Here is a 25,848-nt window from a genome sequence, read left to right on the forward strand (position 1 = left end):
TCTTATGAATTCTGATCACTGAGTGTGTAAGAGTCACTCACGCTTGAGTCTGAAAGACAGAATGCAGTTGATGAGAATATTTGTACTCTTCCTAGGCCAATGCTGGGGAGCAGGGAACTCTTTTCATAAAGAAGCTAGAGAGGGACTATATTTTCAGCAGATACTATGAGCATATGAGCTTGACAAATAAAGTTTTGGTGTTTTGCTTTGTTTAGCTGCTAAATTTAGTGTTATAAAACTGTCTTCAATGTTTGAAAGCTGAGGATTGGATCTATGTCATCTGAACATTGTTCAACACTTACAACTTTTTGAGTTAAACAGAAAATGCGTTTTTCCAGTTGGATACATTTTTAAATGGATTTTTTGTTCAAATGTTTTAGAAATATTCATCCACATATTGAAATTTCTTCCATAACTTTACATCAAGATTGAAAGCCCAAGTAAATGACATGACAATGAAAATGGAAATCTGGTTAGTAATTTAAACTTAGCACGTTTGAGTATAATGTGATTACATCAACTCTGTTGATACTATAGTTATTAGGAGATTGGCAAAACAGAACTGGAAACTTTTTGCAACTTAGCAAATATTCACTGAACAACATTTTTGTGTAAGTTCTCTATGTAGTATTCTGCTATAAATTCTTCTATTGTATGATACAAGCACAGGATGTGTTTCCTCCTCTCAGAACACTTACACAGGTTATTATACATGTGATTATGTAGTATGAAGTGATATAAAGGTGAAATGCACATGAATGACTAAGAGATAATATAAATTATGAAAGAATCACACGGTAATGCAAATTGCTATAGGCCAGAGATTCTTGAAGAAGTTTTAACTAGAATGTGCCTGGAAGCATGGATAACAACTCAACTGATAGAGCAAATGAGAGACCAGGACACTGCAGTTAGGAGTATTCCAGTAAGAAAGGCAGAATAATAAAAATTATATTTACACACAAAAATCAATGAATATATGCGCCATATTAATAAAGGGCTAAAATTATTTTATCACATCAAAAGATTCAGAAAAAAAAATTGACAAAATCTAAAACATGATTTAAAAAGTCAACAAAATAGAAGTGAAAGGAACTCCTTTGATCTGATCAAAGGCATCTAGAAAAATACGTATTTAACATCATTCTTTTTTTTTTCTTTTTTTTTTTGAGACCAAGTCTCGCTGTGTTGCCCTAGCTGGAGTGCAGTGGTGCAATCTTGGCTCACTGCAAGCTCTGCCTCCTGGATTCATGCCATTCTCCTGCCTCAGCCTCCCAAGTAGCTGGGACTACAGGCAACTGTCACCACGTCCAGCTAATTTTTTGTGTTTGTAGTAGAGATGGAGTTTCACCGTATTAGCCAGGATGGTCTCGATCTCCTGACTTCATGATCCGCCCGCTTCAGCCTCCCAAAGTGCTGGCATTATGACATCATTCTTAATGGTGAAAGACGAATACCTAACATCAAAAGTAAGACAACAAGGTCTACCTTGGTCTCCTCTATTCAGTATTGTACTTGTGGTCCAAGCTAGGGAAATTAGGCAAGAAAATGAAGTAAGAAGCATCCCAATTGGGAAGGAAGAAGTTAAACTAGCTCTGCATATGCAATTGTCATAGTCTTATATGTCGACAATCCCAAGAAATCTTCTAAACAAGAATTATAACTAATAAACAAGTTCAGCATGATTGAAAGACACCAGATCAGTATTAAAAAATCAATTGTATTTCTATACACTGAAAATGAAAACAATTCCATCCTTTATAGTATCAAGGCCAGGCACAGAGCCTCATGCCTCTAATCCCAGCACTTTGGGAGGCTGAGGCAGGAGAACTGCTTGAGCTCAGGAGTCTGAGACCAGCCTGGACTGGACAACATAGTGAGACCTCATCTCTAAAAACAAAATACATAAATAAATTTTAAAAAAAGAACAAAAAAACTAGCTGAGTGTCATGGCATGTGCCTGTAGTCCCAGCTACCTGGGAAGCTGAAGTGGGAGGATCACTTGAGCTCAGGAGGCGGACGCTACAGTAAACTGAGATTGCACCACTGCACTCCAGCCTGGGTAACAGAGCGAGATCTTGTCTCAAAAATAAAATAAAATAGTATCAAAATAATAAAATACTTAGGAATATTTTTAAATGCAAGACTTGTACACTTAAAGTTACAATGATGTACAAAACATCATTGAAAGAAAATTTTTAAAAGCTTCACAAATAGAAAGGAATCCCATGATCATGGACTTATTAAGATGATAATACTTTATAAATTGATCTATAGATTCAACACAACTCCTATCAGAATCCCAACTGATCTTTTTTTTTGAGGGGGTGGGGGCAGAAATTGCCAACCTGGTCCTAAAATTATTGAGACAATGCAAGAGACTCAGAATAGCCAAAATGAAATAATCATGAAAAAGAACAGAGTAGTGAACTCCACACTTCTTAATTTAAAAAGTTATTGCAAAGCTACCGTAATCAAGACAGTGCATTACTGACATAAAAATAGACATACAGATCAGTGGAATACAATTGAGAATCCAGAAACAAACCCTAACATTTATGTGATCAACTGATCTTTGACAAAGGGGCCAGGATAATTCAATGAACAGCCTTTTCAACAAATAGTGCTGAGACAACTAAATGTTTACCTGAAAAAAATAAATAAATAATAACATTCAACCCCCTTCTTCCAGCATGCACAAAAAAATCAACTCAAAATGTATCAAAGAGTTAAATGTAAGAGCCAAACATAAAATTCTTCCAATAAACACAGAAGTAAATCTTTGAGACCTTGGGTTAAGCAATGATTTCTCAGCACAAGTAATCAAAGAGAAGATTTATAATTTGTATTTCATCAAAATTGAAGACATTTGTGTTTCAAAGACATCATCCAGAAAGTGAAAAGGGCCAGGCATGATGGCTCACATCTATAATCCCAACATTTTGGGAGGCCATGGCAGGAGAATCACTTGAAGCCAGGAGTATCGAGACAAACCTAAGCCTAAGCAACACAGCAAGACCCCTTCTAAAAATGATCATAATAATAAAAATAAATAAATAAAAAAGCCAGGCATGGTGGCACACACCTGTATTCCCAGCTACTTGGATGGCTGAAGTGGGAGGATCCCTTGAGCCCAGTTCAAGGCTGTAGTGAACTATGATTGCACCACTGCACTCCAGCCCGGGTGACAGAGCAAGACTCCATCTCAAAAAAAATAAATAAATAAAAAAGCCAGGCATGGTGGCACACACCTGTATTCCCAGCTACTTGGATGGCTGAAGTGGGAGGATCCCTTGAGCCCAGTTCAAGGCTGTAGTGAACTATGATTGCACCACTGCACTCCAGCCTTGGGGGCAACACAGCAAGACCCCATTTCTTTAAAAAAAAAAAAAAAGAAAGAAAGTGAAGACAACCCTCAGACTGGCAGAAAATATTTTCAGATAATATAGCTGATAAGGGATTTGGCACTCAGAATTTATAAATAATTATTAAAATTCAATAATTAAAAATAAATAACCAGTTACAAATGACCAAAGGATTTGAATAAATATTTCTCCCAGTAAGATATATGAATGGTTAATCTTGTTAAATGATCCTCAACACCATTGGTCATTAGGAAAATGTAAAGACCACAATGTGATACCACTTTACATTTGCAAGAATGTCTACAATCAACAAGACAAATAGAGTCTAAATACCAGTAAACATGTAGTGAAATTGGAGCTCTCATACATTGCTAGTTAGAATGTAAGATGATGCAGCCTGTTTGGAAAACAGTTTGGCTGTTCATCAAAATGTTAAATATAGAATTATCACGTGACACAGCAATTCTAATCCTAGGTAGATATCCAAGAGAAATGAAAACATGTGGGCATCCAAACCTGTGTATTAATGTTCAAAGCAGCATTACACATAGCCAAAAGTGGAAACAACCTAAATGACCATCGGCTGCTGAATTGGTAAACAGAGTGTGACATATCCATGCAATAGAAAACAACTGAACCATAAACAAGAATGAAATACTAACGCATGGCATAACTCCAATAAACCTTACAAGCATTATGCTAGGTAAAAGTAGTTAGTCACGAAGATCAAATATAGCATTACACCACCTATATGAAATGCTCACAATAGGCAAATCTGTAGCTATATAAAATAGATTTGTGTTTGGCTACAGCTAGGGGGAGGGAGGAAGGAGTGAAGGAAGAGATGGAGAGTGATTAATAATAGGTATAATATTTCTCTTTGGAGTGTGATAAAATTTTCTAAAATTAGAAAATATAGAACATATTTTAGGATGGAGGGATGGTTGCACAATCCTGTGAATATTCTAAAAACTAATGAGTCATATACTTTAAATGGGTAAACTTTATGGTACGTAAATTATATCTCAATAAAGGGTTAAAGGAGAGGTTAAATGTAAAACTCATTTTTATCTATTGTTAATGTGTGATCTTGAGTCACAAACTCTGATCCACAATGTCTTCATACAATGAATTAGTATAAAAACAACCATGTTACAGAACTATTGAGAGAATTCAGAAAAGGCATAGAACGTGTATAAAAACTGAAAAAAAAAAGTTAAAGGAGGAATACAGGGCATTGTCCTCTATGTAGTCCACTATAGCTGGAAGATAAATGGCATTAAAGACATGATTCCACAATAATTTATTGATTCCTGATTATGTGCCGGGCACTCTGCCAGTCCTGGACAAAAGCAAATGGCAAGGAAAATAGACATAGTTGCCTTCACAGAGCTTAAAATGTAAAGGATGACATTATTCAAATAATTATACAAATATGAGATCTCATATGATTAATGCTTCAAAGGAAAAGTCCAAAGCAAGGCCATAAGGAGGTATTTAATATAGGGACATGATTTGGTTTGGGGGCTGTTGCAAGAGAATGTGATTTGAGGGGTGTTATGGATGACCATCCTGTGGAAGTATTTAAATTGAGATCCAAAGCGTGAATAGGTGTTAACCAGGAAAAGCGGGGAGAAAGAGAGCTTGCCAGATGCAAGACTTGGGATGGGAGAAAGCATGGAAGTGTTAAGGACTCAAAGGAAGAAGGGGAGGGAGTGGTAGAGGTCGGTCTGGAGAGATCCCAGATTGTGTGGTGCCCACAGGTAATTAAGAGTTTAGTTTTTAATCTAAGAATAATTGGATGCTAATGAGGGCTATTACACAAGGGAGTGGCATGATCAGATTTGGGCTTTTCAGGGTCTCCAAAATATAAAGGCAGGATAGAAGGCAATATCCAGTAAAAGAAAGTGAAAATTAAGAGTTAATAAGAAGAAAAATGGCCAGGAGAATTTGATGTAATGAAAATGAAAAATAGTATTGAGTAATGGGAGTGGCTTCAGTATTATTGGTTGCTACCAGGAGCGTGAAATATACCCAGTAAATTTAACAAAATGGAAATCATAGTTGATCCTGGGAAGTTCTATTTATGTGAATTTGCTGCATTAGAAATCAGAATGGAATGAATTGAAGAAATGATAAATGAGGACAGTTTATATAATTACTCAGGTTGTAAAGGAGGAGAGGTAAAGAAGTACGCTAAAAGGAATTGTGCGATCTTAAGATAGAAGACACGCCGGGCGCGGTGGCTCAAGCCTGTAATCCCAGCACTTTGGGAGGCCGAGACGGGCGGATCACGAGGTCAGGAGATCGAGACCATCCTGGCTAACATGGTGAAACCCCGTCTCTACTAAAAACTACAAAAAACTAGCCGGGCGAGGTGGCGGCACCTGTAGTCCCAGCTACCCGGGAGGCTGAGGCAGGAGAATGGTGTGAACCCGGGAGGCGGAGCTTGCAGTGAGCTGAGATCCGGCCACAGCACTCCAGCCTGGGTGACAGAGCGAGACTCCGTCTCAAAAAAAAAAAGATAGAAGACACTTGAGCATACATACATAAATGGTAATAAGAAAGATCACAGAGAAGTTGGTAGAGATGGAGGATAAACAATAACCCTTCAAGTGTATGGTTTCTGAGATGGGCAGAAATAAACAGGAGATAAGAGAGAGAATCTGAGAACAGATACAAACGTGTGTAGTTTGGCGTCCAGATTTTTAGTAACTTCAAGTATAAAAGCTTCTATTTAATTTCGTAAAAGAAAGGTAACATCACATGGTAAGAATGAAGGTAGAGGTGACAGGGTTAGATATTTGTGGAGAATCAAATAGAATTAACACAGTTATAGGACAACATAGTAAACATTCCTGGCAATGCTGAGGGCATATTAGCATGTAGTGGTTCTTAATTCATAGTGTTTTTCCTGATAGTGTATTTCTTCAGCACTGCTTACCTGCTCAGATACAGGCAAAGTGACATCTTTTGGAATAGTGTAAGATGGAAGTGATGAAAATATTGAGTAGAAGAGAATTTAGATTTCTGTTAGGAGATATATATATAAATGAAGAGCCATAGGTTCAAAACTGAAAGGTCAGCAGAGTGGAGATGGGAAGAACCAATGTGGAGAAATAAGAGAAGGTTATCAGTGGTTAAGATGATGTAGAAGACTTATTATATTTGGATAACTTATGCAAGCCACAGGTGTAGGAGACAGTAATCAGAGAATGGGGAAAACCATCTACAATCACAAAAAAACAATCAATTCCGTGACTTTAAAGTCATAAAATATCACCCCCCCCCACCTTTTGTTTGTGACGGAGTGTCACTCTGTCACCCAGGCTGGAGTGCAGTGGCGTGATCTCAGCTCACAGCAACCTCCACCTCCCGGGTTCAAGCGATTCTCCTGCCTCAGCCTCCCAAGTAGCTGGGACTACAGGTGTGCACCACCACACCTAGCTAATTTTTGCATTTTTAGTATAGATAGGATTTTTCCATGTTGGTCAGGCTGGTCTTGAACTCCTGACCTCAGGTGATCCACCCACCCTCCCAAAGTGCTGGGATTACAAGTGTGAGCCACCGTGCTTGGGCCGCTCTCCTATTTTTAAACCATGCTCTCTCCCTCCTTGCCATTTTTGTATTTTCTTCCAGTTTCTAAAAATTAGCTGTCTTGCCCAGATAGAGCTGTTACTAATGGGAAGAAACAGAAATTACAGAATGGCAACTCAGAGAAGGAGATATAATTGCAACGAGAGCCAGGGAAACCTAATTCATAGCAACTTGGAAGCAGATGGGCTGATACAACTTCATGTTTGTCTTTATATTTCTTAGCTTGCAGTAAGTCTTGTAAATTGATAATATAGGTCTTATGGGCTAAATCTTAATAGGCTGAATCATACAAGCTGAATGATAAAGAGAAAATCAAATCATCATTCACTGAAGATTGCCAATAAAATCAGCAATATAACTGTAGTGATAGAAACTATCTTTTATTGAGAACCTTAAGTGGTTCAATCATTTTTATAACTTTATGTAATTCATCTAATTTAATACAATACTTCTAATAGGTAGATGTTATCCTTCCTAGTTTACACTAAGGAAGCCAAAACCAAAAAAAGTTACATAATTTGTCCAAATTACTCAACTACTGGCAAAATAAGTCTTTAAGTGCAGTTCTGTTAACTCCAAAGCCTGACTTCTTTTCACTCTGCCAAACTATAAGACAGAGGACATGGTATAACATAGGCATCTTTATATTTGTGTGTGAACGTATGTTTATGTAAATGTTCCCCCCACAGCAAACCTAAGAGGTAAGTACACTAATCAATTTTTATTATTTTGTTAATGTATGAAAACTCAGAAGCACAAAGAGGTTACAACGGTATTAAACGATATTTTACCATAATTCTCCTAGAAAAAGAGACAGTTGAATTGAAAAGTTTTATCACATATATGGAATGACTGGATTATTAAAATAGCATACATAAAATCACTATATAGTAATGTACCATGACAGATTTGAGGAAGAGAGGTAAACTGAATACAAAGATTTGGCCAGAGATGTGCAGTCCAAGAATTAAAAATATCGCTACAAAATCCACTGAATACACTTTACTAGTAAGAAAATGAATGTATGAATAGCCTTTGTTCTAAATTTGTAATTATGTCATGCCCCACATTTTCTTAAATGCTCTCCATATTTGTTTAATTTTTAAAATGTGCTCTTCTAAGAACTGCTTGAGGGAGAAATAGCTAGTAATGGCAATAAAAAAGAGATTCCTTATGGCATTGCAGTTTACATTGCATGTTTTACAAAGTCAGGTATAAAATTTTAAGATGCCACCCTAAAATTTGGAAACCGTAGGCCTCACACCAGCTCCTGAAAAACCCCAATATTGATTTTTTAGGTAGGGACAGACAAGACTTTCCTTACATTAGGTCATGCCAATAAATGCCTAAGCCCTAAGGTAGATTTTGAGCAATATCAGTAGGACCACATTGGCTAATCTCCCTTATTTTGAGACTGCAGTTGGGAGCAGTGATTTCTAATATAGTGAGAACTACAAACAGGGGCTTTTAAAGCAATGTCAGCACCTTAAATTATACTCAGGAACAAGTAGTGGCCAGTGCAGTCTGGCTTGCTATGTATTGTGTGATGTAATTATCCACCTAAACCTTATATTGTACACTAGAGAACAGCAAATCAAATTATTAACTCTTCCAAAGAAGTGAAAGTGCAATGAGACACCTGATTTCAATCAGCCTCAAACACTTTAAAAAAAAGTAACCGTAAAAAAAATCATCAGTTGATAGAGCATTGATTGAAAAATAGTGCAATTAATTACTTAATATTTTAGGCTATGATACATATGTTTTTCTCTAGCAAATTCAAGTATTTTTGGAAGAACGTAGGCCATTCTTCCAAAAATATTTGAATATTTGAATAGGGTAGTTCAGCAATAAACCCAGCTGTTTCTCTGCACTCCTAATATGCTCCCTTTCCTATATAGATAGTGCTGCTTAATATTACTTTTAATCAGTGCAAAAGGAAGTCAAAAATGCCACTTTGTAATAAAAACTCTCAGGAAACTAGGACTAGAAGGGAATTTCCTATTTTTTAAATTTTTAAAAAATTTCCTTCGCTTTTGCAGTACAAGTGTTTTTTTGGTTACATGGATGAATTGTATGTTTGGTGAAATTTGAGATTTTATTGCACCCGTCACCCGAGTGGAGTACACTGTACCCAATACATAGTTTTGTGTCCCTCAACTCTCTGCCACCTTCCCACTTCTGAGTCTCCAAAGTCCACTGTACCATTCTGCCTGCCCTTGCATACCCAGAGCTGAGATCCCACTTATAAGTGAGAACATACGGTATTTGGTTTTCCATTTCTGAGTTACTTCACTTAGAATAATTGCCTCCAGTTCCATCGAAGTTGCTGCAAAAGATGTTGTTTTGTTTTCTTTTATAGCTGAGTAGTATTCCATGGTGTATATATACCATATGTTCTTTATCCACTCATTGGTCGATGGGCACTTAGGTTGGTTCCATATATTTGCAATTGCAAATTGTGCTGTGATAAACATACTTGTGCAAGTGTCTTTTAGATACAATAATTTCTTTTCCTTTGAGTACATAACCAGTAGTGGGATTGCTGGATGGAATGGTAAATCTACTTTTAGTTCTTTAAGAAATATCTGGCCAGGCGCAGTGGCTCATGTCTGTAATCCCAACACTTTGGGAGACCGAGGTGGGTGGATCACGAGGTCAAGAGTTTAAGAACAGCCTGGCCAACATGTTAAAACCCCGTCACTATTAGAAATACAAAAATTAGCTGGGCGCTGTGGCGGGTGCCTGTAATCCCAGCTACTCAGGAGGCTGAGGCAGGAGAATCACTTGAACCCGGGAGGCCGAGTTTGCAGTGAGCTGAGATCATGCCACTGTACTCTAGCCTGGGTGACAGAGCAAGACTCCATCTCCAAAAAATAAAAAAACAAAATAAAAAAGAAAAGAAATATCCATACTGTTTTCCATAGAGCTTGTACTAATTTACATTCCCACCAGCAGTGTATAAACATTCCCTAAAACACATCCATGCCAACATCTCTTGTTTTTTTACATTGTAATAATGGCCATTCTTGCAGGGGTAAAGTAGTATCTCTTTGTTGTTTTAATTTGCATTTCCATGATGATTAATAATGTTGAGCATTTTTCATATATTTATTGGGCATTTGTATATCTTCTTTTCAGAAATATCTGTTCATGTCATTTGCCCACTTTTGGATGGGGTTATTTATTTTTTTCTTGCTGACTTTTTTTGAGTTCATTGTAGATTCTGGATATTAGTCCTTTGACGGACGCATAGTTCACAAATACCTTTTTCTATTCTGTGGCTTGTCTGTCCTCTGACTATTATTATCTTTTGTGGTACAGAAGCTCTTTAGTTTAATTATGTCCTATTTATTTTTGTTTTTGTTGCATTTGCTTTTTGGGTCCTAGTCATAAATTATTTGCCTGGGCCAATATCCAGAGAGTTTTCTAGGTTCTCTTTTAGAATTTTTATAGTTTCAGATGTTAGATTTCAGCCTTTGATCCAGCTTGAGTTGACTTTTGTATAAGGTGAGAGATAGGGATCCAGTTTCATTCTTCTACATGTGGGTATCCAATTTTCCCAGCACCATTAATAGGTTAAATAGGGTGAAGAAGGGAATTTTCTTAACCTGATATGGTATGCCAAAAGAAAACACATTTTAACCCATATATGTAATAGTAAAACACTCAATATTTTCCCCTGAAAATACAACTAAAACAAGGATATTAAGTCTCATCACTCTAATTCAACATTGTGCTGGAAGTATTAGCCAGTATAATAAAGGAAGGAAAAGAAATAAATGGCATACAGATTGGAAAGGGTGAAATGAAACTCTCTCTATTTACAAATGTCATGGTTACTTATGTAAAAAACCCCAAGGAACCTATCAGTCTCCTAGAACTAATAAATAAGTTTACCATGTCTGCAGGATACAAGGTCAAAATTTACACATACATACATACAGACACACACACACACACATACACACACACTAAAATACCAAACAAGAATGAAACACAAGTAGAATTCTAACAAATCATGCACAGGATCTGTTCATGCACATGAAAAATGCAAAACACTAATAAAAGAAATTGGAGACCTAAATAAGTGGAAAGATATACTGCATTTCCTGAATTGGAACACAATATAACAATACATTTAACATGTTACTTTTCCCCAAATTCATGTATAGGTTGACTATAGTTCTAAATAAAATCCCTGTGGTATTAGCTTGTACATGTAGTTAACCTGATTCTAAAGTTTATGTGGAAAGGGAATGGAAATAAAACACTGAAATAATTTTAAAATGAATAAATTTGGAAGATTCACACTACCTGGTTTTATTTTTTATTATAAAGCTTGAGTAGTCAAGACGATGTGGCACTGGAGAGGTGAAGGCATGTAGATGAATGAAACAGAATAGAGTCCAGAAATACATTCACACAAATATAATCAATTCACCTTCGACAAAAATACAAAGATAATTTAATGGAGTAAGGGTGGTCTCTGTAATAAATGATATTGCAACAATTATGCATCTATATGTACAAAATAAGTAAACTTCAACCTAACCTTCATACTTCATCCAAAATCAACTGAAAATAGATTAAAAATCTACATGTAAAATGTAAAACTCCAAAAGTTTAGAAAAAATCATCATAGGAGAAAATCTATATGACCTCAACATTGGCCAAAAGATCTTATATGGGATATAAAAAACACGATTCATAAAATAAAATGTTGGTATGTTTCAATTCATTAAAAAATATTTACTGTGTGAAAGTTTCTGGTAAGAGAATGAAAAAAACAGGCTATAGACTATGAAAAAATATTTGCAAATCACATATTGAACAAAGGATTTTTGTTGAATCAAAGGCCTACATATTCTGGGCAAACGAAGGACTATACGTTCTTGGTAAATAAATAAAGGATTCTCAGAACTCAAGAGTAAACAATTCAATTAAAGATGAGCAGATTTTCCACAAGCACTTTACCAAAGAAGATCAACAAATGGCAAATGAGCACGTTAAGAGAAGTACAGTGTCATTAAGAACTAGAAATATGCAAATTAAAACCACAGTGAGATTCTCCTATGCACCTACTTAGAGTGTAAAACAAACAACACTGATAATCTCAAGTTCTGTCGACAATGCAAGACAACTGGAACTCTCATGGGAATGCAAAATGATGTCAGTCCATTTCTTATAAAAATATATTTAACTATTATTAATTTTTAAATTTTTAATTATTGTGGATACATAGTAGGTGTATATATTTAAGAGGTACATGAGATATTAGATACAGGTATAAAATGCATAATAATCACACAAGGGTAAATGGGGTAACCATAGTCTCAAGCATTTATCATTGCTATGTGTTACAAATAATCCAGTTATACTATTTTATTCATTTTAAAATCAACAATAAATTATTGTTGACTGTAGTCACTCTGTTATGTTATCAAATACTAGGTTATATTCATTCTACCTAACTATATGTAACCATTAACCATCCCCCACCAATTACCCTTCTCAGCCTCTGGTAACCACTATTCTACTCTCTATATCCACGAGTTCAGTTGTTTTAATTTTTTGCTCCCACAAACAAGTGAGAACATGTGAAGTTTGTCTTTCTGTGCCTGGCTTATCTCACTTAACACAATGACCTCCATTTCCATCCATGTTGCTGCAAATGCCAGGATCTCATTCTTTTTTACAGATGAATAGTATTCCACTGTGTATATGTACCACATTTTACTTATCTATTCATCTGTTGATGAACACTGAGATTGCTTCTAAATTTTGGCTTGCGAATAGTGCTGCAATAAACATGGGAGTGCATATATCTCTTCATACTTTCTTTGAGATATATACCTAGCGGTGGGACTGCTGGATCATGTAGTAGCTCTGTTTTTAGTTTCTTGAAGAACTTCCAAATTGTTCTCCACAGTACTTGTACTAATTTACATTCCCACCAACAGTGTACAAATGTCCCCTTTTCTCCACATCCTCACCAGCATTAGTTATCCTGTCTTTTGGATAAAAGGCATTTTTAACTGGGGTGAGATGATATCTCATTTTTGATTTGCATTTCTCTGATGATTAATAATGCAGAGCACCATTTTATATGCCTGTTTGCTATTTGTATGACTTCTTTTGAGATACGTCTATTCACATCTCTTGCCCATTTTTAAATTAGATTATTAGTGTTTTTTGTTTGTTTGTTTGTTTGTTTTTTCCTGTGGAGTTGTTTGAGCTTCTTATATATTCTGGTTATTAATCCTCTGTCAGATGGATACTTTGCAAATATTTTCTCCCATTCTGTGGATTATCTCTTCACTTTGTTGATTTTTTCCTTTGCTGTGCAGAAGCTTTTTAACTTCATGTGATCCCATTTGTCCATTTTCACTTTGGTTGCCTTTTCTTGTAGGGTATTACACATAACTCATATGTTATTTTAAAGTTAAAGACACTTACTATATGACCTACAATTCTACACCTAGATATTTGCCCTAGAGCAATGAAAATGTATGTTTACATGAAACCTCTGCACAAATGTTGATATCAGCATTATTTGCAATAGCCTCAGACTGGAAATAACCCCAATATCTTTAAAGAATGAGTGAGTAAACAAAAGGTGGTGTATTTATACAATAGAATACTACCCAGAAGGGCATATTGATACACACAATAACATAAATGAATTTCAAAACTATTATGCTGAGTGAAAGAAGGCAGTCTAAAAAGTTCACATAGGTGATTCCATTTATTTGACTGCCTGGAAAGGCAAAAGTAGGGGATGTGAGTACATCAGTGGAAATCACAGGTTAGGGATGAGGAAGGAGTTTTGGGGGAGATGGAACTGCTCAGTGGTGATAGTTAAACAAGTCTATTGAGGTTTTAATTGTACTGCACACCAATAAAAATAAGAAGAAGAATATTTACAATAATAAACTTTTTTTAAAAAAGAGAGAAATAATGTACCAACACATGCTTGCTTCTTAAAGAGCCAAAAAAGCATTTTTTTTTCAGCTTTCTGTGCTCACTAAATTGTTGTGTGCTTAAAAAAAAAAGGTTTCAAATACAGAAAAGTTTTTTTAAGCCATTTCGGTGCTGGATGGCAGATGCGTAGGATTTTGGTGGCCAAGAAACAAAAATGTGTTAGCCCCAAAGTGGTTTTGCCCTGTAGTGTAACAGCCCTTGATCTGGCCCTCATGGTTTAATGCCCTCTAAGTCATCTAAAGGTGACTTGCTTTGACAACGCTGCCACTGTTGAATTCAAAGTTGAGATGCTTTATTCTGGAATTGCAGCATCCCTGATTGAGTAACCCCCTCCAATCACTGACACTCCTAACACTATTGCTATCACAACCACTGCTTAGAACAACCCTGGGGTCAAATGTAAAGGCTCCTATTCCAGAGACAGGCTTACTCAAAGGTGACTCATAGTAAGTCAACTGTACTCCAAATAGTTGAAATCTTGGATTCACTCAGTCAATTCTGACATGAAGGTTACAGAGGGACAAGATCTAATCTCAGACACATCAGGAAATTAAAACAAATCTTCCCTTTCTTCTGCAAGTTCTGATGCAGAGACCAGCCTTCTAACTCCAAAGTCTGTAATACATTTTCTTTCCAGGTCTCCTGCTTTTTCTGGACATCTGGACATGCCCAAAGTCATACGCACAAGTATATAAGTAGGGGAAAGGGATTTGCCAAATCCTCTAGGCAGCACCCAAAAAATATTTACTGGTAGATATGTAAATTGAGCAATGACTAAGTGCCACATTACTGAAGTTTGAATGTATGGCTTAGATCTACCAAAATACATTTGTATATCTATAACATGGATTTCGGAATTAGAAAGACCCTTAGATATTATTATATATAATTGTCATATAATATTCCACAAAGATGTCCACCTGTGTTCTATTTAAATATTCGTGTGGGAGGACTCACTGTATTTTAAGGCTGACTAATTCACTGTAAATCAGCTTTAGTTGTTAGAAAGCATTCCACATCATTTATTTTTCAGATCTAAAAGCCCGAGTTTGGCCGGGCACGGTGGCTCAAGCCTGTAATCCCAGCACTTTGGGAGGCCGAGACGGGCGGATCACGAGGTCAGGAGATCGAGACCATCCTGGCCAACACGGTGAAACCCCGTCTCTAGTAAAAAAAAAATACAAAAAACTAGCCAGGCGAGATGGTGGGCGTCTGTAGTCCCAGCTACTCGGGAGGCTGAGGCAGGAGAATGGCGTAAACCTGGGAGGCGGAGCTTGCAGTGAGCTGAGATCCGGCCACAGCACTCCAGCCTGGGTGACAGAGCGAGACTCCGTCTCAAAAAAAAAAAAACCAGAGTTTATATTTCTCTGTGCAAATTTTTGTCAGTTTTGCCACATTCTTCTAGGTTGTTAGCATAATATAGGGCCTCGAATCCATCACATATAACATTAGTAAGCCATTCAAGTTTTCTTTATTGCACTAGGATAAACATTTTTATTCAAATCAAGTATAACAGTCATCAGGACAGGAATCTAGCCTTATACATTTTCTCTCCAGAATCCATATTCCTATTTCTTCCTACCTACGATGATTTCCAACAAAACGCACTTAGAGAATTCCTTTCTTCCACTCCCATTTGATTATCCATTGACTTTTACTCCAGAAGTACGTTAACAAATTAGTAGCTGATTATTATCTTTCCCTAGAAGTACAGATTCAAGCTGAAATTCACGTATCCCTACTGTGGCCATTCAGGGGTCATAAATGCAGTGGTTATTTTTCAAAGGCCAGTAAGTTTTTAGGAATTAAGAAACTCTTCCTGTATCATGAGCATTGTAAATGCTGGTATGTTTATCATTGCTCCTTTAGATGGAGAAAGAACACAGAACAAGTGAACAGAGAAATAAGTGATTCACATATGTAAATAATACAATATTGTATTTTACTTGTACTTTTTTGAAATGTATTTATTGTAAGGTTTTGAAATTTCTTCCAAATGAAGTCAATTATCGTAGTTTTTAAATGACTCCCAGGAATTTAGTATATCTATACTGGCCATAGGGCTAGACAGCCTGGATTCAAATTTCAGCTCTCCCACCTACTCACTGTGTAACTTTGGGCTTAGGTCGCTTCTGTAAAATGAAAATAATAATACATTAAACCTCATGGGGTTGCTGTGAGAGTTAAGTTGTTCATAGGTGAAGTGCTTGCTGAAAGCTCCCCAGAACAGCAAAAGCTGTTTATAAACTTTTAATAAAGCAAAGCTGAGTCGATGGCTTCCTCAGGAGAACAGCACCTTGGCAGAGTCTGATAGCATCTTAAAGTGGAAAGGACAAAGTCTGATTTACTGAAATTTTGCAGTCTAGGTGAAAGGAGGTTTTTTCAGTGAGGATCTTTATGAGGACTGGCTGAGAATAAGGATAGTTTAGGATTGGTGAAAACAGTAAGGAGAATATTTTGAAGAGAGAGAGTCATGAATCCTAGGGAGTAACTTGTTGATGATTTCGATTGAAAGGGTAAGGGATCTTGAGAAATCCTGTAATAAAAAAATAGTCCTCAGGAACTTTTATCTTCTTGCAAAAGAGTCTTTTGAAGTAGGAAAGTTATGCTAACAAAGGCTATGAAAGACTGAAATCATTTTAGATAGGTTTGGTTCTTAGTGTTCAAGCAGTGTGATGGCATCTTTAAATGGTATCCGACACATACTATACTCTATAGATGTAAGTGTTGTTTTCATGTTTATTGATATTGTTAAATTAAGCATGCCAAATTTTGTATAAGTCCTTCAAGCGATTAACATGATTCTTTTTTTTTTTTTTTCTATTTTGAGAAAGGTAAGTCCGTGTTCTTCTGTGTCCCTCTCCTGGTCATCGTAATATTTCCCCATTCAGTTTACCTATGGTAAGCAACTGACACTTTTTGCCGAGGACCGCACAGAATGATAAGATATACATTCTACTGGGGCAGAGGGACATAGCCATGAAAAATTAAAACATAATAATTTTTAAAAAAGAATACAATATAATAAATTCAGTACTCTAAAAAAGGTGTGTATAAAAGATTTAAGAATCACAAAGGAAAATCAGCCCAACTGTGCCGGAAGAAGAGAGCAAGAACTTTACAAAACGCATAGCTACTGAGAGAGGACCATATCTTGAGTTAACCTAAAAAAAATTATGGCTATCTCCCATTAATTGAGTGCTCCTGATTTCTCAAAGAGCACTCAAGGTATTCTTACAAATCTTTGTGCCAAGCTCTATCTTGGCATGCATTGTTGCTTCCACCCCAGTGTTGACAGTGACTGCTCCAGTGCATACCTTAAAGAGATACCTTTTTCTTAAATCAGAACTGCATTACATACTAGGACATTGGCAGGTTTAATTGCAATGTTCAAAATTCAGCTTAAAAGAAATGAAGTAATCTCCCAGATTTCTTACTTATTTTTTATGTTCTGCTTCATCAGAATAGTCATGGTTTGCACCGCCTGTCCCAGTGTATTTATGAGTAGTGCTTCCTTCACTCTTAAAATGACCCAGCTTTTAACAGTTAATTATATGGTTACCCTACTTGTAATACATTTTGCTGCTATTCCAGTGGTGGGGTGGGGGGGGGGCGGGAATGGACCAGGAGCTAGAAAGTAAATGTTTGAGTTCCAGCCCTGCCATTTACTTTGGGAAAATGACTTTACTTGAAGTTATTGAATGATTACATATGATGATAGTAGCAAAAATGTGGAGTGTGTAAAGCGTAATCTACACGTTTGTTAATCTTCATAGTGTCGCATACAATTAATATCATGAAGTTTTAAAGCAGAAAACGTGTAAAGATAAATGTAAATACACTTTTACAAATATTGTTTTCCAAATATAAATCAGTATACTTGATTGAACTACCAATGTTTATGTTTCAGTATCAGACTCAATTTTCCTCCTAACCAATGGGCCAATGGGGTGTAGAAAGTAGTAAGAACCCGAATATATGTGCCCAAAATTAACCATGGTGTTACTGTGGATAAACATTTACAGCTTACAGTTTCAATTTCCTCACCTCTAAAATAAAACACTTGAGCTAAGTATTCTTTTGTTGTTGTTGTTGAGAGGGGGTCTCGCTCTGTCACCCAGGCTGGAGTACAGTGGCGCGATCTCGGGTCACTGCAAGCTCCGCCTCTCGGGTTCACGCCATTCTCCTGCCTTAGCCTCCCGAGCAGCTGAGACTACAGGCGCCCGCCACCACGCCTGGCTAATTTTTTTGTATTTTTAGTACAAATGGGGTTTCATTGTGTTAGCCAGCATGGTATCTATCTCCTCACTTCGTGATCTGCCCGCCTCGGCCTCCCTAAGTGCTAGGATAACAGGAGTGAGCCACCGCGCCCCGCCGAACTAAGTATTCTTAATCAAAGTGTGGAGACCTTTTTGTTGAAGGAGAAAAATGTGGGGTCCCAGCTTGTGGATGAGATTTACAAACAGCCTTGTATATTTCCTGTGATTTGGTCTTGAGGTCTCCTTTGAAAGTGGGTATAATTATAGCCCTGCGTTGATGGAGCTCCAGGAAATGTGATCCCAGATATTCAAAATGTGTCTTTCATGGGACACTTTTTCATTCTGGTGGATGGCCTAATGCGTAAGTGTCTCATCCATGACCAGGTATGCCTTGCAAAGGAAACTTTTTCATCCTGGCAGACACCTTTACAGCTATTTTTTTTTTTTTTTTTTAACCTATGTCCAGTTTATTCCTACCAAGGTAGCCACCCTCTAGGAGAGCCCTGACCAGGAGGAGAGTTAAGTTTGGGGGTGTGGATCAGGTGAGACACAGAAGAGTCAGCCAGCAAAACACATGAAATATCAGAAACAGTGTATTGCTTACAAATCACAGACAGAAGAGGGCAGCAGACCTGGTAGGGTCAATGGGAAGGGGAAGCTGCTCTGGACATGTGAGCCCAACCAGAAGGTGGAGAGCAACAGAAAGAAAGCGAGGGACCTATGGGCCAGAGCCTTTATTGGGATCCAGGTGTCATCCACAAAGGTTTCCTTTGGAGAGTTCTAATGGGTAGATTTAGAGCAAGCAGCCAGGAGCTCCATGGAGTCATGCTGTTACTGAGGGGTGGTCACTGCAGCCTACCTGCTCAGTCCATGCAGGGTGCGGGGGTCAGTAGAGCAAGTCGTATAGGTTGTATCTAACTGTCCCATAGGGAGATGGTCACCAGGAGGCAGTTTTATAAGGCAGATATCTGGGTTGACCACCTTTAGGAACTGGGAGAAGGTGGAAAACTGGAAACTGAAGGGTGACTGAGCCCTGTTTCGGATATGAGAAAATCCAACCTATATTTAAAATGGATGCTGAGGCAACAGAAAATTGTAAGAACTCACTATACACCTGAATTCTGTTTCATCCAATGTATCAACCTATGCCTGGCTTTCTGGGATCTGGCAGCCCCAAAAGTTGTTAACATGGAGCTGGTTGATCTCTAAGCCCCAAAACCCTCAAATATCACAGTGAGGGAAGTTGTATAAATAAGTATTGATTAATTCTTTAAAAACAATCATTTAGGAGGGCATAGAAATCTGTATTCATTTCCTAGGACTTAAAAAAACAGAAATTTATTCTCTTACAGTTCTGAAGGCCAGAAGTCTAAAATTAAGGTGTCAAAGTATCTCTCTGAAGGCTCTGGGGGAGAATCCTTCCTTGCTTCTTCCAGTTTCTGGTAGCTCCAGGTGTTCCTTGGTTTGTGAAATTATTTCTGAGCTTCAGGCTACGAATATTTTGGTACCTCACAGTTATATAATCATTTGCTTAAAACTTAAAAAAAAAATGTGTAAACAGTGGTGTCTGGTACCTGTGAAAATTCAATGTGCCTATAATAATTAGTGAGAAGAAAAGTTTGTTTTTTTCATGGTATGTTCTTGCATTTGAAAGAATCAGACAAATAATAATTAGGAACAAAACATCTAAAATTTAACTTTCAAGTTTAAAGTTCAACAAAGAGAAGCCAGGCAATGTTCAAGATGAAATTTTAATGTTGACATCAACTGACTCATGATGAATAATATAAACCGTAAATTAGTAATTGCATGCTATGCTAAATATATTTCCATGAAAAGTCTATTACATTTCCAGAACAATTTCATTCATAATAATGAACGAGTTATACTTTAGCATCTAATGAACAGAACTAAATGAGCTACATTCAAAAGCCACAGCTTTTTTCTTTCAATATATGTCTTTGATCTTGTAATAATGTTTTCTTTTAGAAGCAAGAGGGGATTTAAGTATGTTTCCAGGCACTGAAGGCATCTAATATTATTTTCCATTCTTTTGCCCAAATTTTTGTATGACAAAGTATCTCTTTCTCATAAGTGCACACTGGTATTCTACTGATGTTATTAAAAAGCTAAGTCTTTTATTAATGAGAAACATAAATATCACCTATTGAAAGCTTTGTGGAATTTTAATCCCATTTTTAATTACGGGAAACAGAAGCCAATCTCATTTAAAATTAGTAATCAATATGCAAATCAGTGCTATCCATTGGTTGTAGAGAAGTAGCTATATTTTTATACTGAATGAAAGTAGGGCTAGCACAACCTACTTTTACTACATTGGGATGCATACCACACCGTCTCCTGATCCATGAGCCCAACTCCCAGACTCACACATTCAAAAACAGCCTAGTTCAGTGAACAAGAAATGGGAACAAGTAGCCATTGTGCAAACTGTCAAGTTCTATAATAAAGGTCTGAGCAGGAGGCATGGGTACCTCTGGTATGGTGGACTCTATGGCATTCTGCTTTCAGATCCTCCCAGTCTCTGCTTTCAGGACTGAAGGGACTTATTCCCTCAGCTGATAAAATATGAGTTATCCACAGCTCTCAGCTGAGTCCCTCTCTAAAACTTGCCCTGGGGCTTGCCCATGTCACATTTCTTCCTGGCACAGACCACATACAGTCACTTCTCAGTACTGAGGCATAAAGGCCCAGTCCCCTTGTCCCAATTCAGAAAAACCCTGAAGGATCATGCTAGCTCCAGAGCTTCTCATAAAATTGGCTGAGCCCTTTGTTGTGACTGCATCATAATTCAACTACTCTCTGGATAGTCCTGTTTCCTTTCTGCCTTTCCACCTACGTAAGTATGGATTCTAAGGACACATCCCCAATAAACTTCCTACATGCAAGTCTCTGTGTTAGAGTCTGCTTCCTGGGGAAACTGACCTGTTATATCTGGTCCAGGGAGATTAAAGAACACTTTTTAGATGCTTTATAATTTGAGATTTATCTCTTAGTAAAAATAAGAGTTTCCCTAATAAAGGATCAGAGAGAAGAATACACTCCATGCCAAAAAAAAAAAAAAATGCAAGAAAAAGCAGAGATGCGAAAGAATACGTCTTATTAAGTTGTACAATTTCATTACGATACTAGAGAAGCAATTTATGACGTAGCAGGAGGAGGTAAAACCCAAGTTATAAGAGTCTTTATTGTTAACCTGAAGGTTTTGCATTTTTTCCATAGACAACAAGTGGTCATTTATGAATTATATGTACTGGATTGCATAATAACAGTTATTTCCAAAGGAAAAACAGAAATAGATGGGAAGGTAGGTTGAAAAGTAGTTGAGAGATAAAAGTAGAAGGGAGATTAAACAGAAAGCAGCTATAATATTGGAAACAGGTCTTCAAGGTTAAACAGAAACAGAGATGGTGAATAGGGAATGGATATGGGCCATATGATAAAAATAGAAACAACTATATAAGGTAATTAAATCAGATAGGAAGAAGGAGGAGGCATAGAGGTTCCTAGCTGGGGTCAATGAAGGAAGCTGTGGTTGTAAATGGTAGGTAAAGACACAGGTAGAGGGGGTATGGCTGAGATTATGGTATTGCAGGAGCAAGGAGACTAACAGCCTGCTGGATGCCCTGCTACAGATGTCCCTTCAATGGCTGACTCTACACATTGCACAAAATAAGAAATGTTACTCCACTCCCCCACAAAAAATTATTTAGATGTTGTTAGCAAATTGAGAGTAGTATTAAGTTTTGTAGTGGGGGAGGGAAAAGACTTATCTTCCAACAGTGACTTCAGTCAGAAATCAATATCACATGACCTACGATAAGGTCAAAAGTTAGCTGGACCATTTGCCAGAGAGAAACAACATGTTAACGCCCGAATGAAGCCACAATCGGCACCATTGAAAATGCTCGGTAGCAGGACCATGGAGAAGTTATAACTTGCTTATTTTCTCTGACAGCAGGGATCCTGGAAGCAGTTACCTGCTACAATACTTTTCTTTTGTGGGACAGTAAAGCAGACTGCATGCTGTAATTGTGTAGGCATAGACCTTGACAATAGAGCCGACAAGCCTGTCAGACTTGACTAGACAGGGAGGGTGTTAACCCTGGCTTGCTTCCCGCCGGTAATAATAAGTCATGATGGTGCTCCGTGAAGTTCATTTTAAGTATTTTATATCAACAAGAATCATGCATATTGGTGCAAAATGCTGGATGTTTTTTTAATCGAATGTTCTGTGTACCTAATAATGTTCTCATGAGATTGAACCACAGAGAAATAAATTAATTATTCAAAGAAGATGGTATTTTGAGGGTCCATGAATCATCTGTATCAGATCATTCAGAGTACATGTTAAAAATGCAAAATCTAATGTTCCACTTTACCTACCAAATTAGAATCTAGAGCAGTTTCTCAACCTTGGCCCTTTTTACATTTAGGACTGGAAAATTCCTAGGGGCTATCCTGTGCTTTATATGATATTTAGCAGAATCCCTGGCCTCTACTCACTAGATGCCAGGAATACAAACACACCCAGAGAGACACACACATGTACACACCTGTAGTGACAAGAAAAAGTATCTCCAGACACTGCCAATTTTTCCCGCAAGGAAAAATCGCCCCTCATTGAGGACCTGCAATTTAGAGGGATGGGTCTGGAAATCCGCATTCTAAAAGTTACTGTCTCTTCCACTACTATTACCACTCACGAAATGATTCTCATTACCATCAACTTTGAGAATCAGTGTTGTGAGAAAATGCATTGTTTACTGATTCATTTGCTTATTTTAGCTTTTAATATTTGTTGAGTACCTACTTGATGCCAGCATACGTTGCTATATTTGGAGGATACTACAGAGAACAAAACAGACAAAATTTTTTCTCTCATTGAGGTATCTCAGAGTAGAGAAAATAGGCAATTACTTGAACTTTCTTCATCAATATTTGTGCTCTGAAGAAAAATAAGGCAGGCTAAAAAGACAGGGAGTAACTGTAAGCAATATATTAGCAAGATGATAGGGACTCTTCACCTCTGAAGTGGAAATATACGAGCAGAGACAGGAATAAACTTGAGTCAAGTTGCCTGCAAGTGCTGATCTAGGACTCCAGAGGATGGTATGTCATTAAAGCTTGTAGTGAAATACCCCAGGGGACCAGCAGCTGAGGGTGCTGAGGTCTGGATGGCTACTATCAGTTTATCTTCTGTCCCCAAAACTCTGTGTCAGGGGCCACATTACCTGGAGCAGAACGGTTCCAAAGACAGTTTCAACAAAAGCTTTGTGTCAAACTCATCAAAGCCCTAACTGAACAGCAGAAACTCAAATGTCCCAGACAAATAGGTCATCTCTGTCGTTTTCAGAATAATCTTAATTCCTCCCATGATAGGTGCTTGCTTCAGCAGCACATATATTAATTTCCCTTTGGTTGAAGCTTAAAGATAACGATTACCCAACTAGAGATGCCAGGTCTAGACTGAGGCAAATGAAGTGGACAGGGTACAAAATGTAAGGAGACACTCACTCTCAGGGTCAGGCAAGTACATCCTTATGTGTCCTGTCCCAGTACCTCATTGGCTTCATCCTTGTTTCAGACTATTAGTGTTCAATCTGAAAACAAACAGGAAACTCAGCTTGCTTCGGTGACGAGGCATCATCCAGATAGCATTTTCTGATGGAAACCTCATCTTTAAAAATAAAAATACTGGAATTAAGAAACTCTAAGACTAGGAGGGCCCCAAAGAAAGAGTATCTCAATCAGCTAGTGCCCTCCAAGCTAACAGCCCCTAATTTGGGACAGGAAATGGTCAATCTTCTTGATTCCAAATGATTCTCCAGAAGGAAAGTGCCTAAGTTTCTTAATTACTGGTTCCTGAACTATCAAGCACTATAGTTAGAGTTTCTTTCTGAAATCTAAATATAAATACATCCTACTGAAAATTGAATCATGAGCTTCAGGGATTATTTATACCACATAGAACGCCAACAGATAATCACCTATTATTTTCCTTCAGTCTTTCCTAAGTTTGAAAATAGCTGCTAATTTAGTTTCTGGTTTCTTTTTCAGATCAAATTATTTGATCATTCTTAGCTTTTACTTTTATTATTATTATTATTATTACTGTTATTATTTTGAAACAGAGTCTTGCTCTGTTGCCCAGGCTGGAGTGCAGTGGCATGATCTCAGCTCACTGCAAGCTCCACCTCCTGGGTTCATGCCATTCTCCTGCCTCAGCCTCCCAAGTAGCTGGGACTACAGGTGCCTGCTATCTTGCCTGGCTAATTTGTTTTCATATTTGTAGTAGAGACGGGGTTTCACCATGTTAGCCAGGATGGTCTCGATCTCCTGACCTCGTGATCCACCTGCCTCGGCCTCCCAAACTGCTGGGATTACAGGCAGGAGCCACTGCACTCAGCCTACTTTTATTATTTTTTAAATCACTACTTTCATTCCCTTTGAATGTTACTTTATATATTTTTCCTAAGACATTGAAAAGATCTTCCACACTATCACTGTTGGATAGCACCTCACCATAGTTAGCCTAATAGAAATCACTAATTAATTTAGTAGATCTTGCAATGCATTTTAGTTATGCACATACCTCAATTTATCATGCCCTGGATCAGAATATTCTATGGGATTACAATAATTAAAGTGACATCTTTTAAAAGGCTTCCATTTTGATTTTATCTTCAACACTTGCTAGATGTAAGATCAGCAACTTTAACTCTCAATATCTCAGTTTCCTTAGTGACAAAATGGGAATCCTAGTAGTATGTATCACATACCTTTTGAGAAGTATGTGAGAGGATCCATGAAAAACACTTAGCACAAAACCTGATACATAATAAGTTCTGAATACAATTTTGTTACAGATACCTAAGAAGTTAATAACATGCTCTAGGCAAGAAAGAGGACAAATCCAGGGTTGGTCATCTTTAATGAAAGCATTAGCTATTTCCATTATTTCACTTTTTCCCACATGACTTTAGTATCCTTTGCCTGTGATGGGAATGGCAACTCTTCTTGGAAAGAGATTGCTGGCAGCCACTTCCAGGTTCAAAGAAGCGTGGAATGGCATGGCATGGGTCATTTGCAAGGACACAATCCCAGCACTCTGGTGAATCACTTCCTTTAGTCTTTTGCTTCTTTTTGCCTAACAAATAAATGTGTGAGAGACGGGTGGAAAGAGAAGAGTATGTCTGTTGGGGAGCGCTCTTTCTCCTCCTCCTCATTGCATTTGTTTACCTTTTTGTACAAGCCCTGAATGTTACCCATATCAACTACATGAGTTGGCACAATAAGCTATCTACTGCCCCTGGGTAACACACCTTCCTCCTGCGCACTGAGAAAAAAAGATGTATGAATACATTTTGCACCCAAGCTATGGACATAACATTGCTAGGCACTGAGCATTCAAAAATTAAAACACATGTCTCCTGGTTTCCAGAATTTACAGACGAGGGGAGAAAGAGGCAGTCATGAACACACACTGTGGAATCTTGCTGGTGGCCATTAAACCAATCTGATTAAAATATATTGGGCTCAGTTTTATATATACATATATATATAAATTGCTGCCACCCTCAGGCCACTGCTGCTCAACTCTTATATAAGGTGGGCTTTTA

The sequence above is a fragment of the Colobus angolensis genome, unplaced genomic scaffold, assembly GCF_000951035.1.
Source record: "Colobus angolensis palliatus isolate OR3802 unplaced genomic scaffold, Cang.pa_1.0 Scaffold15, whole genome shotgun sequence".
In the NCBI taxonomy this organism is placed as follows: Eukaryota; Metazoa; Chordata; class Mammalia; order Primates; family Cercopithecidae; genus Colobus; species Colobus angolensis.